The sequence below is a fragment of the Vulpes lagopus genome, chromosome 7 (assembly GCF_018345385.1).
Source record: "Vulpes lagopus strain Blue_001 chromosome 7, ASM1834538v1, whole genome shotgun sequence".
NCBI lineage: Eukaryota > Metazoa > Chordata > Mammalia > Carnivora > Canidae > Vulpes > Vulpes lagopus.
The window spans coordinates 28,294,478-28,312,946 of NC_054830.1; the positions used below are offsets into that span (position 1 = coordinate 28,294,478).

The window sequence follows — 18,469 nt, forward strand, 5'->3', positions numbered from 1 at the left end:
TAAACAATAGAGAAGCAAGCTCTAAATACTTTCTTCCACTCAACACTAGAAAAGAGATACACTTAGGTCTCCTAAAAGGCCCAGCTAAGACTTCTACTAAGCTTTAAATTCTCAGGTGAGGCTGAGTTTTATTTCTGGCAGGAAGAGCTTCTGTCTGGCTTTTCTTTTTCTTTTTCAGGAAAAAAAATCTATATAATTATGAGTTTGTGGTTAACATGTGTGGAACAAAGTATGGATAAAGAAAGAAAAATAGATCATCAAGAAGCTTGTTATTGCTAAACATATAATGCTGGAATATTCTAGCAATACTAACTGAATATATACTGTAACAAAACTGTAATCTAAATCAAATTATCAAAACATTTCTTTTTTTTTTAATTTTTTTATTTATTTATGATAGTCACAGAGAGAGAGAGAGAGAGAGAGGCAGAGACATAGGCAGAGGGAGAAGCAGGCTCCATGCACCGGGAGCCCGATGTGGGATTCGATCCCGGGTCTCCAGGACGGCGCCCTGGGCCAAAGGCAGGCACCAAACCTCTGCGCCACCCAGGGATCCCTATCAAAACATTTCAAAAGAGAACAAATTTTATGATTTTGAAAGTTTACCTTTAAAATAAAATGTGATCATTGCTATTAACAGAATGCTTTAAAATAAATACACTAGACCATTGCTTCTGTTAGTAACCACTACAGTTTCTCTGGAAACAATCTTTACAGGGCAACTCCGATTAATGTGCAAAAAGATGGCTTTTCTTCTTTGAGCCCTAAACATCCTGTATGCCATTGTTTTCAAGACAGTGGTCACAAAAGCTATAAACATTATGTTTTAAGCATCACCTTGCCTATAGTTAGCAATGGTCAATACAAAATATCCCTTTTTCACCTTCTCTCTACCTTCTATTTCCCACTCAAACATTATTTTTCCAACTCTATAGAGCGTGATTACCTTAAACAAGAAAATAACCAATATAATCCTACATGCAAAATCTAAAATTATTTCTTTCACAGAACAAAACCTGTTAGACATTTGAAGATCAAGATGGGAATAAGGATTTATTAGGCCAAACCACATAGGACCTATATATCATGAGCTCCAGAACAGAGCTTATTAAATGATTTCACTGGTCACATAACTGAATGTAAAAGGGGAAACGTTTCACTGACTGTGGTCAAATATGATTGTTGCCGCAGTAGATTAAAGCCCCCAGAAGTACCCTCAGTTAGGTCAGTGACCAAATGTCACTCCATACGATTTTGTTCTTCATGGGCAATGTCTCCACAGTGTTAGATGTATGAAAACCTAGCCCACACCCTGCTATGAATTTTAGTTTGGCTTTCCCTTTTGAATGGATAAGCACTTCTGACATGGAAATCTTTCCTTTCTTCCTTATCAACAAGGCACTAATGAATAGAATTCAGGAGAATTCAGATTTACAGATCACACGTGGTAATACAGCAAGTATTCTCAATATTAGATCAAATATGAAATTATCCAGAAGTATATAGTCAATGTATGGATCTTTCAAATGTTGACTCTCCTACTTTCCATCTATCAGGAGATGGAAGAAACAGAAGTTAAGCTCCAACCACTCATATGCTGCTAGCTACTATATCTGGAGGCTATCTTCTGTGGGAAAAGATTGCAATAAATAGGAAAAGATCTGGTGAGTATATGTAGCTTCTGTTTCTGTACTTCCAGCCCTTAAGTTTCATTTTCCAAATAGTCAAGGACTGCAGCACTGAAAAGGTTTATCCTTTCCAAACTCAAGAAATAACAATGGAAAGTTAAGTAACTATCCAATAAATAAAAGTATATGTTGTTATTTACTGTATTATATATTATTTACATTTTTAAAAGACTTATTTATTTCAGAGAGAGAGTTGGAAGACTCTCTGACTCAAGAATCAAGTAGACTCCTTGCTCCTCCAAGCAAAGCCCCACTTGGGGCTTAATCTCATGACCCATAGGGTCACGACCTGAGCAGAAACCAAGAGTCAGATGCCTAACCAACTGAGCCACCTAAGCACCCATATTATTTACATTTTGTATGTTACAGACATAAAATTTTATTGATACATACTCCTAAAAGTTAAAATCTTGGTTCCTCTGGGTGATAAAGTCAGAAGTCCTTTTTATTTTTACCTCTATACTTCTATAATTTTCTGTTGTTCTGCGGCAACAGTGTCATGATTTTACACTCAGAGGGGTGAAGGGAGAAAGGGACATTCTCCCACCATCATACCCACCTCAAGAAGAAGAATGGAGGAGGAGGAAGAGAAAAGAGAAAGATGATTTTAAAAGAGCCTGATTTATTCTCTTCCTTTGCTCTCTGGTTTTTCCTCTCATCTCTGCTTTTCTCAGTAGAAGCCAGCAGTGTTTCTGAGGCATGGCTCTGAGTCCTGCTGGCAGTACTGACCAGTGCACCACTGGTCAAATCAAATCAGTGGACCACTGATTTTCCTAAGCCCTGGTTTTCCCTTCTTTAGAATGAGGGCAGTGGTAGTATTTATCTCCTAAGAAGTCCAGGCAAGATAATGTATGTAAAGTTCTTAGCACAGGGCCTGCTTAAAGAGGAGACCCAACAGTGTCAACTGTACTTTATTTTCATCAATCTTGCCTGATTTCTGGGAAATCTTTTTTTTACATTGAAGTATAATTAACATATGGTGTTATATTAGTTTCAGGTGTAAAACATAAAGATTCTACAGTTCTATACATTGCTCAGTGCTCATCATGATAAGTGTACACTTAATCCCCTTCACCTATTTCACCCATCCTTCCTCACCTCCTGTCTAGGAGCCACCAGTTTGTTCCCTGTATTTAAGAGCCTGTGTTTAGGGTTTGTTTGGTTTTTTTCCATTTGCCTCCTTTCTTTTTTTTCTTTTTCTTTTTTTTTTTTTTTTTGTTTATTTTGTTTCTGAAATTCCATGTATGAATCAGATTATAGGGTATTTGTCATTCTCTGATTTATTTCACTTAGCCTTATACTGATCTGGGAAATCTCAAGACTTATAAAATAGTTATCTTTCAATGTGCCTTAACAAAGAGCAAATCATTTACTCTATAAACTGGAAGTAAAAGGCAGGGCTGGAATGCAAGAGTCATCCTCCCCACACCCAAGTCTGATAACCAAACACCACTTTTGAGTTGGACTTGTTAGTTCCAGCGAGTTAGGTCTTATAACAGGACGCCAGCAAAGAAGTCATGGCCAACTACAGCCAAAGGCCAGTCCTGGCAGCACTCCAAAACAAAACCCCAAGGTTTTGATCAAACCAGACAGGCCCAAGACGGCTGATAAAAGCAGGCTGGAAACCCCTGGCCAAAAACGGAAGAGGAAGCACAAAACCTGGCTTCTGAGAAATCCTTGCCCCAAGTAATGAATATTCCACTCCCTTACCAACAACTGTCAATAAAAGAAACCCAAACTCTAGTGTACACAACTCTCTTGCTCACTCTGTCACTCGCTCACTCCCAAGAGTTTATTTTTGCTTTAATAAACTTTCCTGCTTGTCTGCTCATCCTCTGTATTGTGTCTGTCCCTGAATTCTTTCTTGTGACAAGACTAAAAGCCTCTTGGTGATACCTTTGAAATGGGCTAGATGGAGGCCTCAGGGCCCAGGGTCTCCCCAGTCCACCAGGCAACAGACTGACCCAGTGGCTTCCTGAAGCTCCTCTAGGCTTACAAAAGCCTATTGCTCAACTTCAGGAATTTTACAATCTAGTCATTAAACAAATCTATTATTAAACATTAGGTTACATAACTATGTAAATTATAATATAAAACAATTAAATAAAAACATATTTTTAAGATTTTGTTTTTAAGCAATCTCTATACCCAACATGATAAGGCTTAAACTCACAACCCTGAAATCAAGAGTTGAATGCTACACCTACCGAGCCAGTCAGGTACTACTAAATAAAAATATTTTTAAAGGTAATGAATACACAAAGTTCATCTCTTCCTAATTAAATTACTATTCTCTGTCTTCTTAAGGTTATCTGCATCTATTCTATCTGTACAGCGGAAATGCAGGCTAATGGAGTGCTGCTGTGCATCTCGTCCCAGTTCACTTCCTGTAAAGTCACATTGGTAGTTTGATATCAGCCAAAGAGGCAAATGCCACAAATCATGGCTTGATACCCTTTTGTTGATTTGACAGTGATAAAGAACATGCAGATTAAATTTAAAGGGTGCCACATCTGCAGCAGTTATATTTAGTGGAATAAACAGAATTAATGACATATTCTTCCAGTATTTAAAACTATTATACAGTATTTATGACAGAGTGGCACTTGTTCATCAATTGCAAACAGACTGGCTATGGGTATAAGAGCTTGACACAATCAACAAAAGTTTTGTATGGGAATTGATTGGCTATCTGGAATTTGCAATAAAGAGTAGTGATTATTATTAATTATAGATTATAGGCTACACATCTTTTATAAAGTTTATAATAAACACGCACATGTACATGCCCCTCCCCGCCACACACACACATTTCTTTCCTAGAGAGACAACTTCAACATTTACCAGCACACCAACAGACTGACCATTGTTTTAAACTACAAGGAACCTAAAAGCTCTCTGCAGAGCCCCCAGGCTCATCTTCAAATCACTGAGGTTGGGCTGTATAAGGTTTTAGCTTCAGTTTGGTCTACCCAATTGGATTATTCTACTTAAATATGGTACATGAGCAAATATTCCCCTCTACATGATTATGAAGTCAGCACATGGCTACAGGTTCTGCCATTATTATGGAAAATTTACTATATAGGAACACAAATTAGGGGAAGTCCAGATACCTTTCTATAATTCATGAAAACAATGGGGATACAAAGATAAGTAAACTACATCCCAGACACCTGAGCAGGGAGCATAAAACTGTGACAGAAGGAGAATGGGACTAGTGGTTCCAAAGTGCTATGAAAAGGCTGGGGGAAAGGCATGAGTTAGCACCCCAGGTCATGGTTCATGAATGACATCAATGTCACTTACTTCAAAGCAATCAGGAGAAAGGAGGAAACTCCCAGGGAGAAGGCAAAGGAGAAGAAGTCTGGGCATTACAGCGGCATTAATAGATAGGAGGAAGGATTTTGGAATCTGACAGCCTAGACTCAAACCCAGGCTCCCCCACTCACTAACCACGTGAAGTCAGGCAAATTACTTGGCTTCTCTAAGCCTCTCTTTCTTCATCTTGGTGCAGAGGATGGAAATTCCTGGCTCAGAGCATTGCAGTAAGGGTCAAACACACATAAAATGCCTTAGCACGGTGTCTGGTACACCAACATGGTCAACAAATGTTACCTGCCACTGCAATTGCTGTTATCAGCCTTGAGTGTTGAAAGGGTTTTCTTTAGGTGGTCGTGTTGTGGGGAGGGTGCAGGAATTGGGGAGAGAGAATTCCAAGCAGAGCAAAGAAAATAAGCCAAAAACTTATTGGGGGCCAGTTAGCAGCTGTGAGGAGCCTGAACATTCATGCAGGCCCAGGCCAGGCACAGCCCCAGCAGCTAAGGTTGGAAGATCAGACTAGGGCTCTGCCTGAAGAGTTCAAATTCATACCTCCTTCTCATCCTCTTTTGAGAAAAGCAAAGTCAAGTTTTTCAGATGATCTTACTTTTTTTCTCCTGACAGGTACTGTAAATTGTGCCTCTGATATATTTGTGAAGAGCCTATAAGGGAATGATAAATCAGGCGATATTACATATATGCATCAGTACCTTAATTGTTGTTAAATACTAACAACACCTAAAATTGATCTGCACCAAGATTTACTGCTCTGACAAAAATCCACCTGGAAAAGAATACATGATAATTAAGAAGAACGACCACAGATTTGTGGCAATGTAAGGTATATGAACAAGATTTAAACTCCTCCCTCAGGGAATAACTGGGTGATGTTTATTCTGTAGATGAACAGTGTGATTATAACAATGGAAAAGATTGATGAGATTTTTTTTTTTTCCTGTGAGAGTTTGATTTAGCCAGCTATCTAAGATAATAGAAGGATTCAAAACTGAGTAGTCCAGCATGACTTGAGAATTCTTTGTGAAGGGTGACTAGCACACATCTTCGGTGACCTGGGAAAATAGATTGCAAGTCAAGTGGGCACATTTGGCAGCTATAGACTGGCATAAAAGCGCCTGGAATTGAAGAAAATAATTTTCTAAATTAGCCACAACTGAATTTAACCAAATTAGAGAGAAAAGGGACAAGGAAAATCATATTCTTATCATGGATAAGGGAATATATTGTTCTCTTTTTGTAGTCTTTTTGGATATGTAGGCTATTATTTGAGTCTAAGAGGTAATTTTTAGTAACATCTCTTGTCCAGGAAATGAAGAAGCACCTGGCTTATCTCAGTAAACACACAAACTAAAAGCATGGCAGTATTAGTTTTCTTAAGTCTTGCTACTTAAAAGTGGAGATATTTTATTAGAACACACAAAATCTTGCACCCCACTCTAGATTTCCTAAATCAGAATCTGAGTTTTTAACAAGATTTCCAAGAATCCAGGAATCCTTTACTTATTAAAGTTTAAGAAACACTGATCTAGAGAGGCATCTGGCTGGTTCAGTCAGTGGAGCATGCAACTCTTGATCTTGAGGGGTTCGAGCCCCACATTAGGCGTATAGATTACTTATAAATAAAACCTTTAAAAGGAAAAATAAGCACTGACCTCAAGAGCTAGACTCATTCATTATATAAACATAAAATCTGTACTGTCCAATATGATAAGTAGCCAGTAGCCACATGGGACTATTTAAATTTCAATTAAGATTAAATCAAATTAAAATTGGGGGGTTCATGTGCACTAACCACATTTTAAATGCTCCATTAGCACTTGTGACTAGTGTCTATCACATGCATTTGCATCATCACAGAAATTTCTCATTTAGGCACTTGTGACACATCATTGAAGAAAGAAGACAATGATTCTTTTAACTCAGGAAGCTTAGATGGATGGTGACAGATGATAAACAATAAACAAAATAGGTGATTAAATTAAAGAGTATGTTGGACAGTCAAATGCCAAACACAAAAATTAAAAATAGAGCAGCCTTACAGGGATCCGGAAGATGGAAGCAGTTGGAACTTAACTATGGTGGTCTAGTGGGCTTCATGAAAAAGTTTACTTTAAAGGAGAAATGGGCTGTTAGCCAGAAGGGAGAGTAAGCCAGACAAAAGGAAGAGCTTGTGCAAAGGCCTTATAGCATGTGTGTTTGAGGAACAAGATAGCTCCTGTGGCTGTGGGGAGAGAAGAGTGAGTAAAAGGGTAGAAGATCAGAGGAATAAGGATCCTTACAAGGGAAGAGCCTCCTTTCTTTCCCCGGAAAGGATTTAGGCTTTTACCTGGAGTTAAATGAGGAGCCCTTGCAAGGTTTTGAACAGAGGAGGGATATGTTTTAACAGCATCTCAAAGTTATTCTAGTCCAGCAGAAAATTACTATTAGCAAAAGTTACTTGTTTTAATTTAAAGTCACATTCAGGTGAAGAAGAGCACTATCTGACTGGCAAAATGGCATTGTTTACAAGTTTGGGTAACCACCAGAAGCTTGTTAATGATACATACACAGAAGTCATTAAAATTTATCACTGTAAAATTCAGACACCTTTCCAGAGTCTCCATTAATATGCAGTCATAAGGTCTTACAGGTTACCACCCAGAATCTGGAGCCACACTTGTTATAAACTCTTTTAGCAAATCCTGAAGAATGCAAATTAGTCATCCAAGTATCTGAAAGGTGGAACTTGGCCCAAATGTCTCATCCTCAAAACTTGTTGATCATGTTGTTACTAATTTACATATATTTCTTGAAGACATAGAAATCTGTTCAAAGTTCCAAAGTTTTTTGTGTTTGTTTTTTTTTAACCTAATCCCAACCAGATAAATGCCTAAAGCTTTGGAAATCAAGGTTTGGGGTTTGTTTAAGTTGGTTTTTCCAGAATTCCCAGAAACAGTGACACATTTCTATCCACAGCTGAAAACGTTGGGGTGCCTGGGTGGCTCAGTGATTGAGCATCTGCCTTCAGCTCACGGCTTGATCCCAGGGTTCTGGGATCAAGTCCTGCATCAGGATCCCCACAAGGAGCTTGCTTCTCCCTCTGCCTGTGTCTCCGCCTCCCTCTGTATCTCTTATCAATCAATATTAAAAAAAAAAGTTATTATCTTGCAGGTAATCCAAATACTTTTCCAAGAACTAGATATCACTGTAGCCTGTCTACAAAATGCCAGTATCCGCCTCAAGGCCTGTGTTCACCACACTGAAGTTCTATTGAAGAGGTAATCCTAAAATGACAGAGAGCCATCACTGGCAATTTATTCCCTGTGGACCACCAACAACCAAGATCCAGCTAGAATTTTGGCAGAAAAACAGAGTAAGGTCACCTTCAGTAAATTAAATCAAACAAACAATAAATCAAAGCATGCCAGGTCATTGGGAACTAATGGCTCAGATGCTCATGGCAAGTGAGTAAATCAAGGAGCATCATTTTTATGCATCCGGGCATAACATTTTTAAGCTCCAGAGAATAAGAGGACATTTTAGCAACTAAATTATTGCCAATTTGAACAATGGGAGTCCAGAACTAGAGCTTCTTTATTATTTCATTGATTTGTTTATTAACTACTGACCTCTTTACTGAGGACTTCCTTGTTGAGGACCTCCTGTGGGCCAGGAATGTGCCAGGTGCTAAAAATACTGAAGTGTACAATGCTACAGTACCCTATTCACATGAAGAGTACAGTTTCAGTTTCAATCTCCTTATAGCTCCTTCTTGGAGCTAGGAACCTTCCAACATGAGAAGACCTGAATATGTCATTTGTGGACCAGAAGGATTTGGAGAGTCATCTAGAGAAATCGGAACAGGAGACATACTGGCAGAAGGTAAATCTTCACAGGTATATGTACACAATAACTTCTATAGTTTCCATCTTGAAACCAGAGCACAGGAGAGTCACTTTTGCTTCCCTCATCCACCCACAGGAGTCACCTCTAAAATGTGAAGCACCCCTCCTCATCTCACCCCCTTTCTAATACAGCAAAAGCAGATAGAACACACACAAAAAAACACTTTTAGAGGCTAGATACACCAAGACACTAGAAATGAGCAAAGAGGCTAATAGACTTAATGAATTAACTGTGAAAAGAGGATAGAAGATTCCTTCTGTTGAAGACAGGGCTAAAAGAGACACTTAGAATAGGCATCAGGAAACTATGGCCCATGAGCCAAATATGGACTGCCACCTATTTTGTAAATAGAGTTTTCATGGAATATAACTACACTCCTTTGATTATATATTACCTATGGCTGCCTTTGATATAAAAAGCAGAGTTGAATAATTGCTTTACATGGCCTGTAAAGCCAAAAATACTTGTTCTCAGGTCCTTTATAGAAAAAGTCTGCCAATCCCAGGTACAGAACTATACTGTCCAACGTAGCAGCCACCAGTCACATGAAATGAAGCTAGCCCAAACTGATATATGCTCTAAGTGTAAAAACAGATTTCAAATACTTGGTATGAGGAAAAGTAAAATAGTTCATCAATAGTTCAAATAATTGATTATGGGGTGAAAAAGTAATGTTTTGATGTATTAGGCTAAATAAAATATATTATTAAAATTAATTTTATCTGTTTCTTTTTACGCTTTAATATAGCTAGTAGGAAATGTAAAATTATATACAGGGCTCAATTATATTTCAATGATGTAGCATGGTATAGAAGAAAAGCTTCCAGAATGTATACAAAACTTGGAGACAAACTGAATAGTAAGACTCTTATTCTTACTCTACATTCCACTTTATCTATGTTTTTTACACTTCACTCCCAGATCTTTCTTTTACAAATTACCCCAAATTCACAAACTCACAAGTGTGAAATTCTTACAAGTCACTATTGCTGCATTTCAACAGAAGAAAGTGTGTGTACATCAAAATTTCACAGTAAGAAGGGTCAATGGTGGGGCTATGTGGTAGGCCATATTTGCTGCCTAGCATCATTTTCTCTGCTATATCAGGGCTCTAAGCAAACTCCACAAGCAAGATAATCTTTGAAGTCTCATGATCTACACTAAAAATTCATGTCTATCAATTGATTTTCAACAAGACTGCTAAGTCATTGATGAGGAAAGAAGGAATACTTTCCTCAATAAATGGTGCTGTGACAGATAGATCCCTACCTCACATCATATATAAAATTAATTCAAAATGAACCAGTGATCTAAATATAAGAACTAAAATCATAAAACTCTTAGAAGAAAACATAAGGTGGGCAGCCCACGTGACTCAGCGGTTTAGCGCCACCTTCAGCCCAGGACGTGATCCTAGAGACCCGGGATTGAGTCTCGCGTGGGGCTTCCTGCATGGAGCCTGCTTCTACCTCTGTCTGTGTCTCTGCCTCTCTCTTTCTTTGTGTCTCTCATGAATAAATAAAATCTTTTTTTTTAAAAAAAAGAAGAAAACACAAGGGTAATGACCCTTGTACTTGGCAATGGATTCTTATACATGACACCAAAGTATGAGAAAGAAAAAAAAAAGATAAATTAGATTTCATCAAAAACTGTGCATCAAAGAACGTTATCAAGATATTAAAAGAGAACATATTTGCTAACCATATATCTGATAAGTGTAAAAAGCAGGGACTAGTATTCAGAGTATATAAAGAGCTCTTACAACTCAACAATAAAAAAGACAAAAAAAAATCAAAGGACTTAAATATACATTTCTGCAGAGAAGATATACAAATGGCCAACAAGCATATAAAAAGATATCAACATCATTAGTCATTAGGGAAATGCAAATAAAAACCACAATGAGGTTATTGATTCCCACCAATTAGGATGGCTATAATTTTTAAATGGAAAATAACTAATAATGGCAAGGATGTGGAGAAACAGGAATTGTCACACATTGCTGGTAGGAAAAATAAAATGGTTTAGTGGAACATGGTTTAATGGTTTCTTAAAAAGTTAAACAGAAGTATCATTTGACCCTGAAATTTCACTCCTAGGAGTGTACCCAAGAGAACTAAAAGCAGGGACTCAGATATATGTATATGCATGTTCATAGCAGCACTATTCAGAATAGCCAAAGGTGGAAATGGCCTAATGGATCAAAACCACTTAACAAAGAAGGAGAAGGAGGGGGAGGAGGAGAAGAAGGAGAAGAAGGGTGCACCTGGGTGGTGCAGTCAGTTAAGCACCCAATACTTGGTTTCAGTTCAGGTCATGATCTCAGGATCCTGGGATCAAACCCTGAGTCAGGCTCCATGGTTAGTGCAGAGTCTGCTTCAGAGTCTCTCTCCTTCTCCCTCTGCCCCTCCCACTCATGCTCTCTTTCTCTCTAACATAAATATATAAATCTTTTAAAAAAAGATTTGATTGACAGCATTCAATTAAAAAAGATAAACAAATTATGGCATAAACATACAATGGAATAATATTCAGCCCTAAAAGAGAACGAAATACTAATACATGCTACAAGATGGATGAACCTTGAAAACATTATGCTAAGTAAAAAAAGCCAGATATGAAATGTCACATATTCTATGATACCATATAAAGATGAATACATAACACAGATTGATGGCTAACAGTGGCTAGAAGGGGTGACAGGAATAGGGAGAAATTGTTTAATAGGTATCAGTTTTATCTTGGATAGAAATATTTTGAACTAGGCAGAGGCGGTGTTGTACAACATCATCAATATACCAAAAGTTACTGAACTATTTACTTTAAAACAGTTGACTTTATGTTATGTGAATTTCATTTCAATGCATTTTTAAAGTAATATTTTTTTATTTTTACCCATGATGATTATGATTTTTTACGTTTAAAATACACTTTTCATTACCTAACCATTTCTACTCCTCACTTCCCCACCAAAAAAAAAAAAAAAATTATAATAAAATTGACATTAGAATTGTAAACTACTCAAAGTCTACCCTATATATATTACTCTGCTGCTCAGGTTAGAACCCATTTCTGTTGCTTACAATCAAATAGCTTTAATTGATACAGTACCTTAGGATGTCAGTCAGGAAAACTTGAGCTCTATTTGTAGATCTGCAACTAATTAGTTGTTAATCTTGGGATAAACTATTTAAACTACCTGGGCTTGAGTTTTCTTATCTGCAAATTGAAAGGATTAGACTAAATTCCTCATAAGAGTTTAAAATTCCATAAATTACATAAAATAACCAACATGTTTCTATCTTCAGTCTCAATATTATCCAAGAAGACGTCACTGTCAAATAGTGGTGGTTTGATATTTTCCCAGTAAAAATTAAATCTGCAAGGTAGGTTCTGCTTTTGCTCCAGCTAGTTCCTCCACCTCATTCCTGTGGCTCCTGGATAATGTTTAGCATGTACATTCCAATAGATGGAACCGCTCCAAGATCTTCAGTATGACTTTCAATCCCACTACTATGGAAAGGCAAATTGAATGAAATGGTCAGAGACAATGTTCAAAACCTTTGCATCTAGGTTTCACAACTAAATGTTCATATTGTGCTGTAGGAACTCCACATAGGCACAGTAAAAGTTCCTGGTGTAATTCAAGGGGGTAGGTGGTAATTTGCCTAAAGACAACTTAGCTTTCTGCCTTGACTAGGTTGATTTGTGCAAAATAGCCTTTCCTTTCTAAAAAGCAATGATGGTTTCTATCTGTTGTCTTATAGAGATGTTTTAAGTCATTAAGAATGACAAAGAAAAAACAAACCAAAAATATTTTAATGTTTCGTCCAAAAACTAAGGCTTTAGGTTGGGGAAGCTTGAGAAGTTTATTAGGTCAGTCTAGGCTCTAATATACTCAGATTGTTGATTTAAACCTGAAAGCACAATAAATCATATTGGTTACAGAGTCAGCACCAGCTGAAAGTGAGAACACAGGCCAATTACCTGAGAATTTTGGGCTTTCTCACTGGCTTACCATCATAAAAAGCATTGTCTTGGTACCACCTCGAAAATCAGCCTTTTTTCATATATACAAAACTTTCACCACTCAGAAAAGTACTATTAGATTGTGGTGGTTATAGATTGGCTCTATGTCAAAACACTTGGGTTCTAATCTAAGACCTATCCAAGGAATGTTGTTTAGCCTTGTCATGCCTTGGTTTCCTCATCTGTAAAGCAGAGAAAATAATAATGTTTTCCAATGCCTGGCACGTATGCCACTGGAAGTACAACAGGTGACACTGGATTATATATAAGTGGTTTTCTTTCTTTCTTTTTTTTTAATAATTATATTCTAATCTCAAGCATTTTAAAAAATGCATAAGTAGCATATCAAAGTAACATAACTTCTTAAGATAAATCTAAGAAAAGAAAAAGGAAGAGTGGGCTCCAAATAGTTCTAGCTAATTAGGGAAGGTACTTCACAGAAAAAGTATAGTTAATAAAAAAAAGAAATAACAGAATTTTTAAAAACATGATTTTTTGTAATCATGTAATGAAATCATTGACTTAGGTAATGGAAATCAATAGAAGAGATCATTGTGTGAAAAATTAACGGGGAGCTTTACAATGGAGTGGTCAGGCTGTCCCCTGCCAAATCCACTGATGAATCTCAGCCTCGCTAAAAGTGGTTCCAAACACAGTGAATGCCTCCTGATGAACACCGTAGGAAGCATCAAGCACCATCTATGAAGCATCCCTGCCAAGAACATTTACAGTAAATCAAATCTATAGATAGTTTCCAGGATATGAAAAAACAAGGATGGAAGAACAAGTTAGATTATGCCACACAAAACACAACATGCGGGACTATCTATAGGACAAGGGACCCTGCTTATTCCTGAGAGACATCAAAGTTTGAGAATAGCAATAGGATTTCTCCAGATTAGTAGACTAAGGAACATAAGTCATATAATATATGGACTTTGTTTGAAGTTCATATTTTTAAATATTTTATTTATTTATTTGAGAAAGAGAAAACATGAGTGGGGGAGGAACGGCTGAGGGAGAGGGAGAAGCAGACTCTCTGTTAAGCAGGGAGCCCAACAAAGGGCTCAATCTCAGGACCCTGGGATCTTGACCTGAGCTGAAGGTAGATGCTTAACCAACTGAGCCACCCACGTACCCACTGAACTTCATAATTAAAAAAACAAAAAACAAAAAACAATAAATGACATTGCAAGTCATTTGGGGAAGTGTGACTGCAAAGCAACATTAGATAACATCAAATAATGACTTTATTTTACTAAATATGATAATGGCATTGTGGTTAAGTACAAAAATGCACATATTTTGTAGAGCTAAAGCACAAGAGAAAACCAAAGGGATGTTCCAGATTTGCATTAAAACAGTTCAAAAGGGAACTCCTGGGTGGCTCAGCAGTTGAGCATCTGCCTTAGGCTGAGGGCATGATCCTGGGAGTTCCAGGGATGGAGTCAGGCATCAGGATCCCTGCAGGGAGCCTGCTTCTTCCTCTGCCTATGTCTCTGCCTCTCTCTGTATGTGTCTCTCATGAATAAATAAATAAAATCTTTAAAAAAAAAGTTCAAAAGAAAGAAAATAAGAGATATAGGGGTGCCTGTGTGGTTCAGTTGGTTAAGTGTCTGCCTTTGGCACAGGTCATGATCCCAGCATCCTGGGATCAGGCTCCACATGGGCCTGCTCAGCAGAGAGCCTGCTTCTCCATCTCCCCCTGCTCATGCTCTCTCTCATTCTCTCACTCTCTCAAAAAAATAAATGAAATCTTTAAAAAAAAAAAAAAAAGAAAGAAAGAAAATAAGAGATAAAAAGAAAGTGGGGAGAGGAAGAAAAAGTAAAAAGGAAGAGATAAAGAAAATGTAACAAAAGTCTTGATAATTATTGACTTCAGGTGCAGGATCAGATACATAATTTGCAGGGCTCAGTGCAAAATAAAAAATGTAGGGCCTCTAATTCATAAATTATTAATAATTTCAAAACAGTAGCAGTAGAGTATGAAACCAAATGTGGAACCCTAATGATCCATGGGCACTCCACGACTACACAGGTTTATGCCCTTGAAGCCTACCTTGTTGATGTGCTGGATATTATGAAAATTATACTATTCTCTCTGCTTTTGCATACTTAAATTTTTTCATAAAAACTTTACAGGGATTCACTTAAATAAAAAATTAAGAAAGTAATAGTGAGATAAAATGACAGAAATCATAAGACTATAGATATAGGGTTACAACTCCTCAAACACTGAGGTAATCATGAAACAATTTAGAGTGGCACCTAGCACAGATCAATTTCACTCCCTAGTAGCACTACTACTTACAAAGCCTGTACTTGTAGTTAGTAAGAAACACCAGAATTTCCAACATTTTTAGGAAAGCTTACTTCAGATGAAGTAAGACATGAAGACATTACTGAGATATGTACCTATATACAGAAATCAATCAAGTCTTAAACTTAATTTTCACGGTTGTTCTTATTATATTTTGCTGCCCTATTTCCTCGTCTTCTCCAAAATTTGTTGTAGGGATTTTTGACTGTGGCCTACTGCAGAGAATGCTGTACTAAATTGAAGATTCTTCTGAAAGCCAGCTTCTTCTTCAGAAGCCAAGCAGCCTTACTTATGGTAGAGAAGAAGGAGTATCGAGTGGAATAAGATCCCATGTGCTGGAATCCTAATGAGGAAGACTGCAGGATTTTTTTAATGGGAAAAACCATTTGCAAACTTCAAGGGAATATACTGAAACCTCACCTTCTCTTTTTTGAATGTCCAAATAACTCTTTTTTTTGAGGATGGTACTTTATCCAGGTTTATATAAAGAATCAGTACAAGAAGATTTAAAAGTAGGATGTTATGGAAAGGTAGTTTCTGCTTTGGATTAAAACCATCTCCAAAGAAATAAAATATAAAAATTAGATTACCGTGTATGACCTAAAATATCTGATGAATCACAATAAAAACATTCATCACCTTACAAAACTCAGAGGCACAAAGAACTTATCAGTATCTACTTCTTACCTAAATTAAGTTTCATAGACCCAGAGAATTTCTCAGGCTTTTGTTTTCGGTGTGTTCAACTGCAAGTACTCTTGAGAATCAGCATGGTTAGTGAAAACCTTATTTTGCACAAAGGAGCAATTTAGGAAAAAATGTACAAGTTTATGGACCACCAATTTATTTGTCCATCCAAAATGATCAAATTTTTATCAAGTCTCATAGAGAAAGCTATATCCTTAACAAGTTAAACTATCTACTTTGTTAAAAAGCATGTAATTGAGAAAATGGTCACTGCTCTTTCTTGACACCATAATGTTAATAACTTGGCATGTTTGAGATGAAGCAACACAGAGGCAATTTCTAATTGTTAATCTTGAAATAGATTAAGAGGTGTACATAGAATTAAGTAGACTGCATGTGGTCCAAGGGCAAGGGGTAATAGAGATGTGTGTGGTATTTGTTGCATTTACTAAATATTTATACATGAAATGTGAGTATCTGCTGTTTTATAGTAGCATCCTATTCCAACATCTTCTCCAAAATCAGATGGCAACAACACAGAGGAGCTACTTTTCCCCCATATATTCCCTCTAGAGAACTCAGAATTAGGTGGCCTGGTCTAGGCTGGTGACTCAGTGCAGAGGAGGCATACATATAAATTGGTGATATGAAGCAAAGATAGGGCTTCCTCTCCTTGGCAGGACATCCCTGCCTTCCCTTCTCCTGTTAGAGCTTCCCCGCTCTGCCCTTGTATACATTCTGGACATTAGATGCCCAAGTGAGTTTAGAATTCATTAAAACAAGACTTACTACCCTCATATTGAAACTGAGAGCAGAGTTTACTGAAGATATACAGAGAGCAGATACAGACAGAACACCTGGGAGATTTGAAAAGAAAAGGAGCATGAGTCTCCTCAAAGGAGAAAATTTAATTTAATTTAAAACAATTGAAAAAAAAACTTTTAAATAAGCAATTTAAAATAAAACCATATGAAGGACACATGAAAATAATAGAAAGGATACTTGAAGGAGTCCCTACTGGCCTAGTAGATGAGTACATTTGGTTCCCAAAAGATTAATGATGGAGATTAACTGAAACATATAAAATACATATTTTCAAAGTCCATAAGATACTTTAAGAAAATCTCATTGGGTACTAATAGGAGGACACCAGACATTCATTTATTAATCTGAAAATTGAAATATGGTAATATGCCTATTGAACAGTGAATACAGTTCCCTGTTCATGCCTATGAACTATATTTCAGGGTAGCCAAATGGTCGATGAGAAAAAGTTCTTTATAGAAGCATTCCATGTAATAAATGCAGGAAGAATGACAGAACTAGAAAACTGTCATTTTGCAACCCCTAATGGCACACTTGGTAACAAAGGAACAAGCTCATGATACCTAACCTACTGATTAATCTCGGCTTCGCTAAAAGGACAATCCATCATTGTGTGTTTCACGCTGTGATGCAAAAGGACATGCAGAGCACTACCTACGAAGTATTCTTGCCTAAATAAATGTACACAATCTAGTCAACACTCTAGACTAAATACCAAGCTACTGAAGGATAAGTTAAACATTACCACAAGGATACAAACAGCCAAGTTCAAAATACAAGCAAATAACCCAGTTTCTCACACAAATTAGGGACATAGTTTGGGGATGGGGATGGGTAGAAGAAGTGTTATAGAATAAAGAAGATGTCAGGAACACAATAACTCAATACATACTGTGTCTGGGCCTCACCTGGATTCTCACTTGAACAAAACCAACCACAAAAGGTCATATTAAGGAATTATTTGCTCATTTCATTAAGCATGATAATGGCACTGTGTTTAAAGAAAGGCGGAATGTCTTTATCAGTCAAGAGATACACACTGAAGAATTTTCAGGTGAAATAACATGATATCCAGGATGTGTTTTAAAATACTTAAGCAAGGGATGCTTGGGTGGCTCAGCAGTTAAGTGTGTCTGCTGTTGGCTCAGGGTGTGATCCTGGAATACCAGGATGGAGTCCCACATCAGCTCCCTGAATGGAGCCTGCTTCTCCCTCTGCCTATCTCTCTGCCTCTCTCTGTGTCTCTCATGAATAAGTAAATAAAATCTTTAAAAATAAATAAATAAAATACTCAAGCAAAAAAAAAAAAAAGAAGAAGAAGAAAGACAAAGAAAGAAAATGGGGATAAATAAAAAAAGACTGGTAAAATGTTGAGAATTATTACAGCTAGGTGATGTGGACATGGGTTCATTTTGCTATTCTACTTTGATGTAGATTTGAAACTTTTTAAGGCACAAGCTTAGAGTCAGACAACGTTGGTTGACCAGCTCTTCCACTTCCAGCCATAGGACCCTGGGGAGATCACTTCAGCCTTCAGGTTGCCATCGTCTGTGTCATCCACTGGACAGGCATTTCTTCTAAATGTGTCCAATATTGTTTCTGGGATTTTATTCCAAGCAACCAACATCCATTCTGTGAGTTTTGATGCTGAACCTTTGGATGTCCATACATTTGCAGACCAAAACATTTGTATCCC

The 18,469-nt window shown here is 37.2% G+C and overlaps 1 protein-coding gene across 7 annotated transcripts in view; it reads right to left on the bottom strand.

The window, feature by feature from the left end:
* FHIT (fragile histidine triad diadenosine triphosphatase) overlaps nt 1–18,469 on the bottom strand; it is a 1,370,758-nt gene that overhangs the window by 1,179,518 nt on the left and 172,771 nt on the right. The window contains exon 1 of one of the 7 annotated variants that reach the window (XM_041762989.1): nt 4,998–5,096. The exons of the other annotated variants lie outside the window; for them this stretch is intronic. The gene's annotated coding sequence lies outside the window, so the exon portion shown is untranslated. Of the gene's footprint in view, nt 1–4,997; nt 5,097–18,469 lie in introns of those variants that run through there. 7 annotated transcript variants of the gene reach the window in all.